This window comes from Mauremys mutica, unplaced genomic scaffold (assembly GCF_020497125.1).
Source record: "Mauremys mutica isolate MM-2020 ecotype Southern unplaced genomic scaffold, ASM2049712v1 Super-Scaffold_100252, whole genome shotgun sequence".
NCBI lineage: Eukaryota > Metazoa > Chordata > Testudines > Geoemydidae > Mauremys > Mauremys mutica.
The window spans coordinates 81,014-96,473 of record NW_025423296.1 but is presented as its reverse complement, the minus strand read 5'-3'; the positions used below and the strand labels follow the sequence as shown (position 1 = coordinate 96,473).

The 15,460-nt window shown below is 46.9% G+C and overlaps 1 non-coding gene across 1 annotated transcript; it reads left to right on the top strand.

The window, feature by feature from the left end:
- The first annotated feature begins 13,688 nt into the window (after positions 1-13,688).
- On the top strand, positions 13,689-13,761 carry TRNAR-UCU. Its single transcript has one exon. It is a non-coding gene; the product is annotated as a tRNA-Arg (tRNA).
- Positions 13,762-15,460: the final 1,699 nt, after the last annotated feature.

Genomic DNA, 15,460 nt, shown 5'->3' with positions numbered 1-15,460 from the left:
GAGAGGCTGGAAGAGGATAAAGTAGGAGCCAGATCAGACGAGAAGCATTCACACACAAAATAATCTAACACATCAGAAAAGGGCAGACAAATAAACAGTGACAAGTTTTTAAAGTGCGTGTACACAAATGCTAGAAGTGTAAATAATAAGATGGGTGAATTAGAGTGCCTCGTGTTAAAAGGGGATATTGACATAATAGGCATCACAGAGACCTGGTGGAGTGAGGACAATCAATGGGACACAATCATTCCAGGGTACAAAATATATCGGAAGGACGGAGCAAGTCATACTCGGGGGGTGGGGAGGGGAGCGGCACTGTATGTTAAAGAAAATGTAGACTCAGATGAAGTAAAAATCTTAAATGAAACCTCATGTTCCATAGAATCTCTATGGATAGTAATTCCATGCTCTAATAAGAATATAACAGTAGGGATCTATTATCGACCTCCTGTGAAAGACAATGATAGTGAGGATGAAATGCGAAGGGAGATTAGAGAGGCTATCAAAATAAAGAACTCTATAATAGTGGGAGATTTCAATTATCCCCATATTTACTGGATACGTCACCTCAGGACAAAATGCAGAGACAAAATTTCTCAATACTTTAAATGACTGTTTCTTGGAGCAGCTGGTACAAGAACCCGCAATGGGAGAAGCAACTCTCCATTTAGTCCTGAGTGGAGCGCAGGATCTTGTCCAAGAGGTAACTATAACAGGACCGCTTAGAAATAGTGATCATAATATAACAAAATTTAACATTCATGTGGTGGGAAGAACAGCTCAACACTGTGGCATTTAATTTCAGAAAGGAGAACTATACAAAAATGAGGGGCTAGTTAAACAGAAATTAAAAGGTACAGTGACTAGAGTGAAATCCCTGCAAGCTGCATGGATGCTTTTCAAAGACACAATATTAGAGGCCCAACTTAAATGTATACCCCAAATTAAAAAAAAAACAGCAAAAGAACTAAAAAGAGCCACTGTGGCTTGGTTTAACCATGTAAAAGAAGCAGTGAGAGATAAAAAGGCATCTTTTAAAAAGTGGAAGTCAAATCCTAGTGAGGTGTATATAGAAGGGAGCATAAGTACTGCCAAATTAAGTGTAAAAATGGAACAGAAAAGCCAAAAAGGAGTTTGAGGAACAGCTAGCCAAAAACTCAGAAGGTAATAACAAAATGTTTTTTAAGTACATCAAAAGCAGGAAGCTGTTAAACAACCAGTGGGGCCCCTGGACAATTGAGTTACAAAAGGAGCCCTTAAAGATGATAAAGTCATTGCAGAGAAACTAAATGCATTCTTTGCTTCAGTCTTCATGGCTGAGGATGTTAGGGAGATTCCCAAACCTTTTGTGGGTGACAAATCTGAGAAATTGCCACAGATTGAAGTGTCACTAGAGGAGGTTTTGGAACTAATTGATAAATTTAACGTAACAAGTCACCGGAACCAGATGGTATTTACCCAAGAGTTCTGAAGGAACTCAAATGTGAAATTGGGGAACTATTAGCTATGGTTTGTAACCTGTCCTTTAAATCAGCTTCTGTACCCAATGACTGGAAGATTGCTAATGTAACGGCAATATTTAAAAAGGGCTCTAGAGGTAATCCTGGCAATTACAGATTGGTAAGTCTAATGTCTCTGCCAGGCAAATTAGTTGAAACAATAGTAAAGAATAAAATTGTCAGGCACATAGAAGAACAAAAATTGTTGGGCAAAAGTCAACATAGTTTCTGTAAAGGGAAATCATGTCTTACTAGTCTATTAGAGTTCTTTGAAGGTGTCAACAAACATGTGGACAAGGGGGATCCAGTGGACATAGTGTACTTAGATTTCCAGAAAGCCTTTGACAAGGTCTCTCACCAAAGGCTCTTACATAAATTAAGTTATCATGGGATAAGAGGGAAGATCTTTTCATGGATTGAGAACTAGTTAAAAGACAGGGAACAAAGGGTAGGAATAAATGGTAAATTTTCAGAATGAAGAGGAGTAACTAGTGGTGTTCCCCAAGGGTCAGTCCTAGGACCAATCCTATTCAACTTATTCATAAATGATCTGGAGAAAGGGGTAAACAGTGAGGTGGCAAAGTTTGCAGATGTTACTAAACTGCTCAAGATAATTAAGACCAAAGCAGACTATGAAGAACTTCAAAAAGATCTCACAAAACTAAGTGATTGGGCAACAAAATGGCAAATGAAATTTAATGTGGATAAATGTAAAGTAATGCACATTGGAAAAAACGACCCCAACTATACATACAATATGATGGGGGCAAATTTAGCTACAGCTGATCAGGAAAAAGATCTTTTTGTCATTGTGGATAGTTCTCTGAAGACATCCAGCAGTGTGCAGCAGAAGTCAAAAAAGCAAACAGGATGTTAGAAATTATTTAAAAAGGGATAGACAATAATACAGGGAATATCTTATTGCCCTTATATAAATCAATGGAAATAACTAATTTAGACCCCATCATTTTATATGTATATTTGGGATTATGTTGTCCAGTGGGCTGCACTATGTGTTATCCTGACATCTAGTAGTGCTGAGATCCTGCATTCAGTAATATCCCTGCCCTTCCTCTCCCCTTTCTCCACTGAGCCCCACGCTTATGTTTCCAGCTTCCCCAGGACTCTCTCTTTGTCTCTGGACCTGTCTGTCAGCAAGAAGCAGAGCCAGGGAGACTTGCCCTCTCTCTGGAGACTTCGATTTCTGGGACATGGATTTACTTTCTATGTGTTTTAAGAGACTTTGAAATTGAGTGTCTGTGACATTAAGCACAGTACAATCTGGACTGTTGAACAGCTGTGTCCCCTCAGTTCCCCAGGCTGGGGTGCCTTTTACACTGCTTTACTGTGAGAGCAGCCACTCCTGGGCAGGTAACACGCAGTCTCCAGAATGTAACTCGCTCCCAGCTACACAGTTTTGAGTGCTGCTAGTCAGCAACTCCCGAATTACATACCATACAGGGGAACCCCAGAAAATTCTCTGCTCCCAGACATCTCCCAGAAATGTGCATCTTGTCCTGTCCAGCACACTACTGAACAGTGGGAGCTCATATGAAATCTGTTATTTCATCAATGGAAAATGACATGCACCAGCCTTGTTATTTCAAATGGAGTTTCCAACACACTTTAATCCAACCACACTGGTTAGAGAAAACAATAAACCAAGATTAACTACTGGGGAAAAAAAAAAAAAAAGATTTTCAGTGACTACAAGTAACGAGGCATAAAAGTCAGAATTCTTTACAAAAGAAGTGGAAGATAAAACACAAACTAATGTCTAAGTTAACCAGCTAAAACGGATTTAAAACAAATGTTTCTCTCACCATCTGCTGAGACAGGCTGGTTTTCCTTTCAGCCGGGAATCCCTCTAACCTGCCCCTGCTGCCCACATTCTGTTCTTCAGGAGTTGTCATGAGCAGAGGGAAAGGGGGGAGAGAGAGAGAGAGTCTCATGCATTTTCCTCACCTCTCTTTATAATTCAGTCCTTTGTACTAGAAACAAATCCAGTTCTCAGCTGAGTCATGGTGACAGGCTCTCGTAGATATGACCTTCAAGTGGTCCCTGTGATGGAATGTAAATGTCTTCTTCACACCTTCCCTCTCCTGGAGAATGGCTATTTGACCAGCTGTTTTCCTTGCTGTCTCTGACGAACTTGGGGTTAGGGTTGCAACTTTTTCAGTAACATCATGCCGTAAAATCTCATAACTTTACATACAGTGTTGCTACACATTTTAAGGAGGATTTTCAGTAGATTGTCTTTTCAAATGGTACCGAACAAGCCATACAGTGATAAATCAAGGGGGAGGGGAGGGATCTCCCTTTTATAAACACCCAGCCAGCCAGATTGCTGTAAAATCCTTGTTGGTGTGACTTCTCTGCTTGCTTTACCTGTAAAGGGTTAACAAGGCCATAGGTAAAAGAAAAGGAGTGGGCACCTGACCAAAAGAGCCAATGGAAAGACTAGAACTTTTTAAAATGGGACAGTAACTTTCCCTTTGTCTGTTGTTCTCTGGAGAAGGCGACACGGAGTAGCAATGCTGTGTGTGGCTTGAAGCAGGTTTGAAAATTCATCTTCCATCCCTAGAAGAAATGATTTGGACAGGGAATGTTTAGACAGACACAATCAGGTTTATATTTTTTATTTTGGCTTTTGGAGCTCCTCTGTGCTATCCCAGATACTTTTGTTTGCTTCTAAGCTTTAAGCTGAACCCCCAGGAAAGCTATTTTGGGTGCTTACAACAATTGTTTCTTTTAAGATCTAGCAAAAGCCTAAGTTCCAGATTTATTGTTTTTCTTTTCAATTTTAATAAAATTTCTCTCTCTTAAGAACAGGGTTAGATTTTTGGTGTCCTTTGTTTTCTTTCTCAGCTCTTTCCTGGAGGGGAGGTGAAAGGGCTTGAGGGTGCCCTAGAGGGAAGAATTCTCAAGTGCTCCTTCCTGGGTCCAAGGGTTTGGGGGTTTTTTGTATTTGGGTGGTGGCAGCATTTACCAAGCCAAGGTCAGAGAAAAGCTGTAACTTTGGGGGTTTAATACAAGCCTAGAGTTGCACAAATTAATTTTTAGAATCCTGGCGGGCCCCCACTTTCTGCACTCGGAGTGACAGAGTGGAGATTCAGCCCTGACACATACTATGAACAAAATTGATCATAATTTTCTAGAAGAGTGAACATAGGGGCACAGACTTGAACAGTGTCTGTCTGTGTGTTCCCAACATATATGTGGGTATTTCAGTCCCTCACAAGCAAGGTGTTCGGCATCTTCAAACACCTGGGGAACCGGTCCTGGGAATTCACTGGTTTATTAAGTGACACTCTATGGAATTGAGAGACACTTTATATTACAGTCGAACCCATTTATCTCGACCTCGGTTAACTTGCCAATCGTATTAAGTCGACGTTTTAGAAGTGGAACCGCCAAACTCCCTCTTTGTCTTATCGGTTTCTCATCGGTTATGTCGATTCTTTAATCTCGCCGAACCCTAATATCTTGAGCACAGAAGAGCGCCGAATTTGCCACTTACCGGTAAACTACTAACTCCGGCGGCGGCCCTGCCCGGCTCCTGCCGCATCCCTCCCCGGCCGCGCGACTCCTGCCCTGGCCCCGCGTCCCCAGCCGTGCGACTCCTGCCCTGGCCCCGCGTCCCCGGCCGCCCGGCTCCCGCCCCGGCCGCCCGGCTCCCCGCGTCCCCGACCCCCCGGCTCCCCAGCCCCAGCCGCCCAGCCCCGCGTCCCCAGCCGCTGGCCCCCCGCGTCCCCAGCCGCCGGCCCCCCGCGTCCCCAGCCGCCGGCCCCCGCGTCCCCAGCCGCCGGCCCCCCGCGTCCCCAGCCGCCCGGCTCCCCGCGTCCCCGCTTCGCCGCCCGCCCGTCCGCCCGGCCGGCTCCGCCGGTCCCCGCTTCACCGCCCGCCCGGCCCCGCTTCCCCGGCCCCGCTTCCCCGGTCCCCACCCGCCCGCCCGGCCCCGCATACCCGGTCCCGCTTCGCCTGCCGCCCGCCCCGCTTCCCCGTCCGCCCGCTCCCCGGCTCCCCAGCCCCCCGTCCCCCGCCCCGCAGTTCCCCGCGGTCCCGCCCGCCCGGCCCCGCTTCCCTGGTCCCCGCTTCGCCGCCCGCCCGTCCGCCCGGCCCCGCTTCCCCGGTCCCCGCCCGCCCGCCCGGCCGGCCCCGCTATCTCGATCATCGGTTATCTTGACGCTTTTTGGCAAACCCCTAGGCCGGCGACATAACAGGGTTCAACTGTATTATTATTTTATTATAAATACCAATATGATGAAATTGCAATGAATCGTGCTAGATATGCCATGTAAGGTATCAATGAAAATGTTATGATTTTCCAAGTTTGATAATCTTGTTTCTATCTTTATATTGTGAGTTATAGATATGTAGGGTATAGCTGTATTCCAGACTTGTGTAGTGTTTCTGAGTGACACCCCCAGACATATTGGCATCAGCGCTGCCCAGCCTGTTTGATGGCCCATCCGGGGTCATCAGCTGTACAATGAATCCATGGAAAGAATCAAGGGAGACACCTATTGAGTCAGCAAGACATGCAGGGGTATGCCTGTGTACTGAGACCTCCAAGGTTTTTCCATGCCATGTGCTGTGAAGCTTGTGTTTGGGACACAGGAAGTAGAAGCCACTTGGCAAAAGGAATATAAAGGGCAGCTGCATCATCTCCATTTTGTCTTCAATCCCTCTTCCTACCTCTGGAGCAACTTGTCTACAAACTGAACCATGGAACAAAGGACTGAATGATGTGGATGTGTACCAGAGAGCCTCTCAAGCCAGCAACTCACCAATACTACTAAGAACCAGATGTATAGATTTCTGAATGTATCTGACTGTTTTCCCATTTTAACAACTTCCTTTTTCTTTCCTTCTTTTATAATAAACCTTTAGTTTCGATGCTTTCTTGCTTATAAACCTTAGATGCTAAGGATTGGCTGGCATCATAGTATTCTGGGTAAGATCCAAACCTATACAGACCTGGTAATGTGGCTGACTCTGGGGTCAGAAGAACACTTTGTTTATGTGCGCAGAGTTTTTAAATAACCTCTCACTGTGCCGGACCTAGGTGCTGATTGGGAGTCAGAGAACTGGAATGCAGTAAAGGGGGCCATGTGATGTCTTTTTTTCAGTTTCTCGATAACCAGTGTGGGGGATCAGAAGCACAGTTGGTGACTGATCAGTGAATTTAACTTCCGTGTTAACCACCAGTTTTGGGAGCATCTGCTCTCCCTTTTTCAGCCTGCCCTGACCCTGGCATTTTCAGTGTGGACTGTCCCAGGCACACCAGCTCACACTAAGCACTGAAGTTAAATTAATAGTGTTTTTTATGACACAGTCATCTGAAATCAACTGAACTCCTTTGTTTTCTTTCATCTGAGCAGGGTTTCCAGTTTGCCAACCTGATGTGATCTCCCAGCTAGAACAAAGGGAGGAGTCATGGGTTCCAGACCTCCAGGATTCAGAGGAAAGAGAGATCCTGAGAGCTCCCTGCATAGGTGAGGAAACATTAAAGCAACTCGGAATCTGTAAGTGCCTGAAGGAAACATCTGGGATGCCCTCCAAAGACTTTGGAAGGTCTCTCAGTTCATTATTGTCCCTTGCCGGGGTCGTATCCTCGAAGTAAATATAGCTCATGGCTTCCTATAGATGCTAGCAGACACCAGGCAGTAGCTTCCTCCCTTCCCCCTGTGAATTTGGATGGGATGTGAAGGCTGAATTGATCCCCTCCTCTCTCCTGTTTGGGGCAAGAGTTTGGAGGAGTTCAGTTCTTGTTTTTATTTGACCTCTCTCCAGTACTTGTTTTGGTTTGGCCTTCCCCTTTCCATCCCTGTTTGAGGTTTCTGTCTCTATCACAGCAGGTGACGCAATGGTATGTGAGAAAGAGGAGCAGAATTCTCAGCAGGAAAATGTTGAGCAAGTGGAAAAACACAGAGCATTATCGCAAAGGTCGAAAAGGAATGTGTCCAGGAATCATGAGCAGGGAAAATCCCGTGAAATTCATCACAGACCAGAAAGAGAGCCGGGAAACCAGCCAGGGGAGAAAGCGGGTAAATTTATTTCCTCTTGGGGAATGGAGAAGGGCCTCAAGGAAACCACAACACAGCAGGAAATCCTCATGGGAAAGAGAAAAAATACATGCACTGAATGTGGGAAAAACTTCAGTCACAGATCAAGCCTTTCTGTTCATCGGAGAATCCACACAGGGAAGAGGCCCTATGAATGCAGTGAGTGTGGGGAAAGCTTCACTCAAAGATCAGGCCTTTTTCACCATCAGAGAATCCACACAGGGGAGAGGCCCTATAAATGCAGTGATTGTGGGAAAAACTTCATTCACAGATCAAGCCTTTCTGTGCATCAGAAAATCCACACAGGAGAGAGGCCCTATGAATGTGGTGAGTGTGGAAAATGCTTCACTAGTAGCTCAGCCCTTTCTATTCATCAGAGAATCCACACAGGGGAGAGGCCCTACGAATGCAGAGAGTGTGGGAAAAGATTCACTCAAAGATCAGGCCTTTTTCACCATCAGAGACTCCACACAGGGGAGAGGCCCTATAAATGCAGTGAATGTGGGAAAAACTTCATTCACAGATCAGCCCTTTCTGTTCATCAGAGACTCCACACAGGGGAGAGGCCTACGAACGCAGTGAGTGTGGAAAATGCTTCACTAGCAGCTCAGACTTTTCTAAACATCAGCAAATCCACACATGGGAGAGGCCCTATGAATGCAATGAGTTCGGGAAAACCTTCTCTTGGCACTCAGCCCATGTTAGCCATAAGAGAATCTGGAAGGGAGATCAATGCCATAAAAACCTCTAGGGTTATCTATACTTTCTTTTCTCTCATATTTTTTCGTGATTCCCACACAGTAACTTTTAAAGCTGTTTGAACTGTTTTCAGTACTGTTAACCCTCAGCTTGTCCAGATAAGTGGCCCATTTTTGCCTTTTGCAGTTCACTCTTGAGGTGGGCCCATTTGTCCTTTCTATTGTCCCACAAGTAATTGGAGTGTACTCTTCCTATCAGGAACCAGGGAGCACCACATTTATACCATTCCTCCTATTGCAAAGTTTTTGTTAGGGTCCCCAATGATACAGATTTTATCATTGCCAGTTCTCACGTTGCCCTGGGTTTTGCTAAAGAGCAGCTATATTGGGAACTTTTCAAATTATATGTAAATTAATAGGAGCAGGGGCAGAAAAAAAGTATCATTTCAGCCTTTCTGACACTGGAAGGAGACAGGGTAATTCAGAGATTCCCTTCTTCCCCATCACTGCAGAACTGTTACCTTTTGTCTGAGCCATGTAGAGTTTATCTTCATCACATTCTATCCATCCACTTCTCAAAGTGTCATTTGTTGAAGCATTTTACGTTGTCTGTGCTGGAGATGATGCTTTGACTTCTTTAATCCTATACTAGAGTCATTATGACTGGAGATGAGTGTCAAAGACCTTGGAGGGGAATTCAAATGGATCCCAAACACAATGTGATCATTTGGAGTTTAAATCCCAGGTTCCATCTATTGGTAAATCCACTTCTGGCAAGGGGGCGGTTTTCCCCTCATTATGGGATGCTCAGATACTAAAAAATTTATAAATAACTTAACTGACTTTTGAGACAGTGCTGAGTAAAGCAAGTTTGAATGGATAAAAGGAGAATGTGATGGGAGAATCTCTTGTCCTGATTCTGAAAACTCAGATGTAACCTGCTCTGGAATTTCACTTCACACTTTCGTTGTCATGTATACTGTCCCTTTGTGATGTGGGTTTCTATCTTTCCTGAAGGCTGTTTGGTCACCTAATTGGATATTAGTTCAGTTTGATAGGATGTAGCTCAGATTTATTGGAGAATTTAAGACCAATGACCATTTGCTAAAGTCATGATTTCTCACTTCACTTTTGGTTTTTCACCATCCCTCCATGATGACGTGGAGAAAGTGCAAGTGCAGTTCTGTCAACAGGAGAGAACTCTCCAATTTACTGGATATGCTAATAAAGAAACAGTGATTTAAAATCTCCGTTTGGAAATGGTGAACAACATCAGAACCCCAACTAACTGAAGGAAGTGTATACAAGCACAGTGTAGTTCAGTTGTTTAAGGCAATATTGTCTCAGATGTTCTGGGGAGAGAATTCCATGATAAGTGATTTTGAAGTAGGCAAAATGCCCAGGTATTTGGTTCCCAGAGCATGTGTAACCCAGGTCCTACAGAAGGTCTGTCCTAGCTAATCCTATGGTATGGGAAATGCTGCCCTTCATGGCACAGATGTTGAGGAAATAGAAATGGTTTTTTTGTTGAATTTATCCTTTGTAGGTGCTAAAGATGTGTATAAAATGAAATCAGTGTTGAAAATGTAATAGCTTCAGCAAAATAGCTATTCTTGAATAAAAACTCCAGCTCTGGTAACTAATGGAGATTTTGATCCAGGCCTGTATCCAGTCCCTTGCCTGGAACTGTGCCACTGCATTCAAGAGAAGCTGGGCATGTTTCAGGAAGCCATTCTTCATTAACACTGCTGAGATTTTGAGTGGTTTTGTAAAGGATTCTACTTCAGAGAAGTGTAAATTTACCCTATCCAAGACCAAAGATTTGGAAAGAACTGGGGCTGAAAGAGTCCACACCCAGTTCTTGGTTTCCACCCCAGGAAAGGAAGCCTTGGTGACCAACGACCCAAGGAAAATTGTTTGTACCACTCCACTTCCTAATTCAGGGTCACTGATTACACTTCCAAAGGATACCAGGGTTAGATTGAGAACAATCATCCTTCACTGGATCCAAAGAGAGAGTGCTTCACAGGACATCCCTTACCCGTGGATCCCAAGCTGGCTGCCCGATTGGGTAACAAGGACTTTCAGGCTGTAGAAATGATGGTAACCAATGAGGCAACGAATGTGTCAGGCTCCAATTTCAAACTGCCGGAGACACGCATGTTGAGTCCTGATTCCATGTTTTTTTCTCTGATGCTGCAGCTACACAATAAAGCTGATGTTGGCACAGCTGCACCAATGTAGCTGTGCTACTGTAGCACTACTATTATAGATGCTCTCGCCCAATGGGAGAGATCTCTCCTGTCGGACTTGATTGGTCCAGCCCCCGCAAGCGGTGGTGGCTATGTTGCCCTCCTGCTGATGTAGCGCTGTCTACCCAGGGGGTTAGGGCTGTGTAACTACATTGCTCAGTGATGTGGATTTTTCACACCCCCGAGCAATATAGTTATACCAATCAATGTCTTTAGTGTAGACCAGACAGTTCTCTCTTGTTTTATGCATTTACATCACTTCTCCTCTACCTCCTCCTACTTTGAAAGATTAAAAGGTGTGATGCAAATATTCTGACATAGGAGATTCCTTCCACCAATGCACATGGCAGAAGAACCAGAGATATGAGCTCACAGAAGTGGTTAGGACCTATGTTGGGACAAACCCAGTGCATTGAGTGCCCCTGTGGTGCCAGGGGGGCTCGCGCTGCTGCTGCTGCCTGTGGGGCTGGCAGGGGGCCGATGTCTGCACAGACTCTCAGCTGCCAGGCCGGAGGGGGCACTTGGGACCTTACCAGACTGGCTCAGTGAAGACGGGGGGTTGACAGAGCAATACAGACGCTCTCCAGAGCACGGAGCAGCAGCCGCCCATGCAGCCAGGCAATGAGCATTTCCCACAGCCTGGAGCCGAGGGGGAGGCGGCAGCTGCTGTTCCAGCTCCTCGGGGACAGGCCCTGTCAGCCAACAGCCACTTCTTACTCCCCACAGCTAAGGGCGCCGGGTTCCTCCGGTGGGGGTGTGGAGCAGCCGTTCGTTTTCCTGTTCGCACTCCTCTGCGGTGTGAAAATCGGGGAGGGGAGGCAGAAGCCCCACGTCCCTCCCGAAATGACGCCCAGTGGGGGAAGCCAGGACAACAGGGCGGGGCGGCAAGTGGTGGCCAGACTCTCACCGCCAGGGTCTAGTCTAGCTCAGGGTCCAGCTCAACTTCCTCCCCGCGCCACTGGCACCCTGTCCCCTTCCACCACCAGGTCAACCCGGGCACTAGGGCAGGAACGGGGTGAGGCAGCAAGTCAAGCTGAGCAAGGCTGGCAAAAGCGAGTCTTGTCTTCATGGGCCACTCACAGTGACGTCCTTTTTGTGTGCAACTGCTGCAAAAACCTCCCGGGCAGAGAGGCAACAGGCCAAAATGCTCCCATGCAGCTGCCAAAGTAGCTCAGTTGGGAGAGTGTTAGACTGAAGATCTAAAGGTCCCTAGTTCAATCCCAGGCTTTAACAGATCTTTTCATCCCTCTTTGTGCAGGGGCAGTTTGTTCTCTGGGAGCACAGTGGTGTCTGCACCGAAGATGAGCAGGGCTGCCCTATAGGATTTAGGGGGTCTGGAACAAAGCAATTTTGGGGGCCCCTTCCATTAAAAAAAAGTTGCAATGGTGTAGTCTCATGGGGCCCCTGTGGGGCCTGGGACAAATTGCCCTGCTTGCCTCCCCTGTGGGTGGCACTGATGGTGAGTCTCTGATCTTGGGCTCTGCAGTAGGGAAACATAGAATGGGCTTCTGCCCCTAGTTGGCCCACCTGACCTTTAACAAGGAGAGATGGGAGCTGTCTTTCCCAACATGGCAGGGAGAGAGCAAGGCAGGGGGACCCTCAGGAATGGTGCCAGAGGGCTGCTGGGCAGTGACAGGCAGGGATTGGGGATGAAAACTCCTCTGTGCAGCTGAGCAAGGGCAGTACCAGGGAAGGGGCATCTGTAAAAGTGGCCCTGTGGAAGGTGGCAGGGATTTGGGGGCCCAGGAGGAGGCGCTTGATGTTCAGTGCCTTGGAGCAGCTGGACTTGGCCATGGTGGGTGTTCAGGAAATGCACATTCATGACTTTAGGGTAGATCAATGGGCAGAGGGTGATTGGAGGAAGGGCCTCCTGGCCAGGGAAGAATGATGGGGCTGGAGTCTTGTTCTTCACATTCGCGGTGCGAGTACAGAAGGGGCTGGAGCTCCGACCAGGGAGGGCATTACTGGTGGGCTTTGTGCTCTGTGGCACTGGTTACTGCTATATTAGTGTGTATGGTCCCCAGTTAAGGCATGAGAGGGAAGATCAAAGGCTCCCTTCCTCTGGACTGCATGATGTTTGTTGTTGGGGGGGGATTTTAATTGTGTCAGCCGGCCTGAGGACCGCTGGTCCCGTTTTCCCAACCGTCAGAGGAAACATTTTTACAATGAGCACTACCTGGCGCAGGTCTGTAGTGAGGTCGGCTTAGAGGAGCTCACTCCAGCCACAGAGGGGGTTCACCTTTCTGCGGGGACAGACCAGGACTTGCATTGGCCGGATTTATGCTTAGCTTTTGTGTCTTTAGCATGTTGCTTCTCAGATTCTTTCTTAGCCTGACTTGTTAGACTTTGACACTTAACAGGCCAGAGTTTGTGCACCTTCCTATTATCCTCACTAGGATCTGATTTCCAAATTTTGAGGAATGACTTTTTGCCTCTAACAGCCTCCAGTACTCGGCCGTTTACCTAGAGTGGCGTTCTGCTGGTCCTCCTATTGTCGTTTCTGATTTAGGGCAAACGTTTCATCTGAGCGTCTAATTGCAGTGTTTGTAAACGGTCTGCATGCTGCTTGCAGGCACCTAACACTTGTGACAGCAGCTCCTTTTAATTCCCATCTAACCATCTGTACTTATGCCGATAGGTCGACTTTAGGGTTTTAACTTTGAGCGGTAGCTGAGAAGATGGTAAATCGGGCAGAAACCCGTTCGACAAACCTCTTCATTTCCTCGTTATTTCCTGACTTCTTCATTCATCCCCTTTTCCTTATTTCCTGGGTGAGGCGGCGGCCTGCCAGGGAGCTCCCTGGCACCTCTGGCTGCCTGGGCTGAAGGCAAGAGGCAGGCCTGGGCGTGGTGAGGGCCTCCTGTCCCGGAATGATGCTGCAGTGCTTCCTGGTCCCCTTTTCCCACCCACACCAGCAGGCGGCTGCTGCGGGAGAACACGAGGGAGGCTCTCGGGGCGCTAGGCAGCTCTGTGTGGCTGTCAGGGGAAAGAGCCTTCTTCTCTAAAGATGGCTGGCAGAAAAGTGGTGCTCAGCTCTGTAAGCGACCTCCCCAGTAGCCTCGCTGCCAGGGGATGCAGACATTTCTGTATGGTGCAGAAAGAGGGTATTTGGCTTCCAAGTTAATATGAGAAATATGCATTTAGGAGATTTAATTTCCATTTTTTCACAGGGCCCCAGTGGCCTAATGGACAAGGCAATGGCTTTCTAAGTCAGAGATTGTGGGTTCGAGTCCCATTTGGGGTGAAAAACTGCCTCTATATTGCAAGGAAACCTGGGCCTTATTTTCACCAAGGAAGCTGGGAGATGTTTGAACACAAAATACTGCATCTTGGGAAAAATCCCCCAGAAATGGCATCTTGACAAATGCTTTCTAAATCCATCAGTAGCAAACAGTTAATACTAGTGTTTGTCTGAGACTAGAGGGAAGGGGAGTGTTTACTCCCACACCTCAGTGAGTGAAACAGACGGAAAGAGCAAGGCTGTTCTGAAAGAGAATGGATCTGTCTGGAGACAAAGCAGCCCCTGAGAATGAGCAACTGTGTGAAAAGAAGGGGTTCAAATGTGTGTTAGATGTTAGTTAGTGTTAGAGGGTTTATCCCTTCACCCTCCCATTACCGGCTCCTTCTTGCGTAGACACAGAGCAGCAATACCCAAAGTCCGAAGGTGCAAACAATGAGATGTTTATTGGATTGAACTTCCAGCAAGCAATGATTCCAGTTTCCTTCCTCAGTGTCCCCATCCCAGCCCTGATGCCACAGAGCCTTGCTTGTGTCCCTGTTCCCATTCACCCCCTTAGCAAAACATAGGACATATGGTGACACATTTCCTGATAGGGCCAGGCATCAAGGTGGAAGGTGCTGATATTCCATTTGTCCCACTGCCCCGTGCGTAGTACAGTGCCCTGCACCTTCTCTCGTACAGGCGGGCCACACCTGTTCCAATTAGCGTCCAGACTTCCCACTATAGTGGGCCCGGGAAGGTTGGGTCCAGGTTGTCTAGTACAGGTGGGCGGGGCTTACTCCATTACTTCTAGGTTATTTCCATAGGCAATGTAACACAAGTATACTTAGCAATACACCAGCCGCTGTAATAATCCACAGCAACACCGAGAGCCCTGAGCACTGCAGCATGGTCCAACATCCTGGCCACCACCAAAACACCTCCTCTCCTCCTTTGATGGGGTCAAGCTCTTAACATGTCCAGTTGCTGGCAGTTGCAATACTCTGCCGCTGCAGGTTTTTGTGCTTTTGTCCATATCATAAGTCCATTGAATGTCCACAGAGAAATGGGTTATTGTCCAAACCAACTTAACCACATGGTGTGGAATCAGGCTGTATGTGCTGGTTTGATTATTCACAGCAGTAAGAGTCACAGGTCTATCTGTGCACCAAAGCCCAGAGAGCAGCATGTAGTGTGGAGTTTGGTTAGGGGCTGGTGTAATTGTGTCCCCAGTGATATGTACATTTCCAGCAAAACACCTCATACACAGTACACCAAATTGTCCACCCCTTGCCACGGGCCATTGGGTGTTCTCCTCCACGGCCATCAGGGAGGGGCACATTCAAACATCTTCTCTGGATTCACACCATTTTACACACCCCTCCATTGATTCCCAGCGAGCAAATCCCCTTCTCATTATTCCCATAGGGCTTGTGGGGCCCACATTAGCTGCCGATTCACTTCCAGATATCATGGTAGCTATTACACAGGCGCTGGCCTCCTAGTCGAGCATTTTGCATTTCATACACATCTTCCCCCAGGTCAGCCTTTTGAAGCCATCCCCACCCACGTCATGAGATTTTCTGTTCATTGAAACACAACAATGCTAACAACAAGACAAACACCACAGACAAACAACACAAAACATAGATTCATGGTATTATGGGTTAGTCTTTTGCTGGCACCAGCTTGCTTGTAGAGTGTCTGAAAAACAAAAGAAACA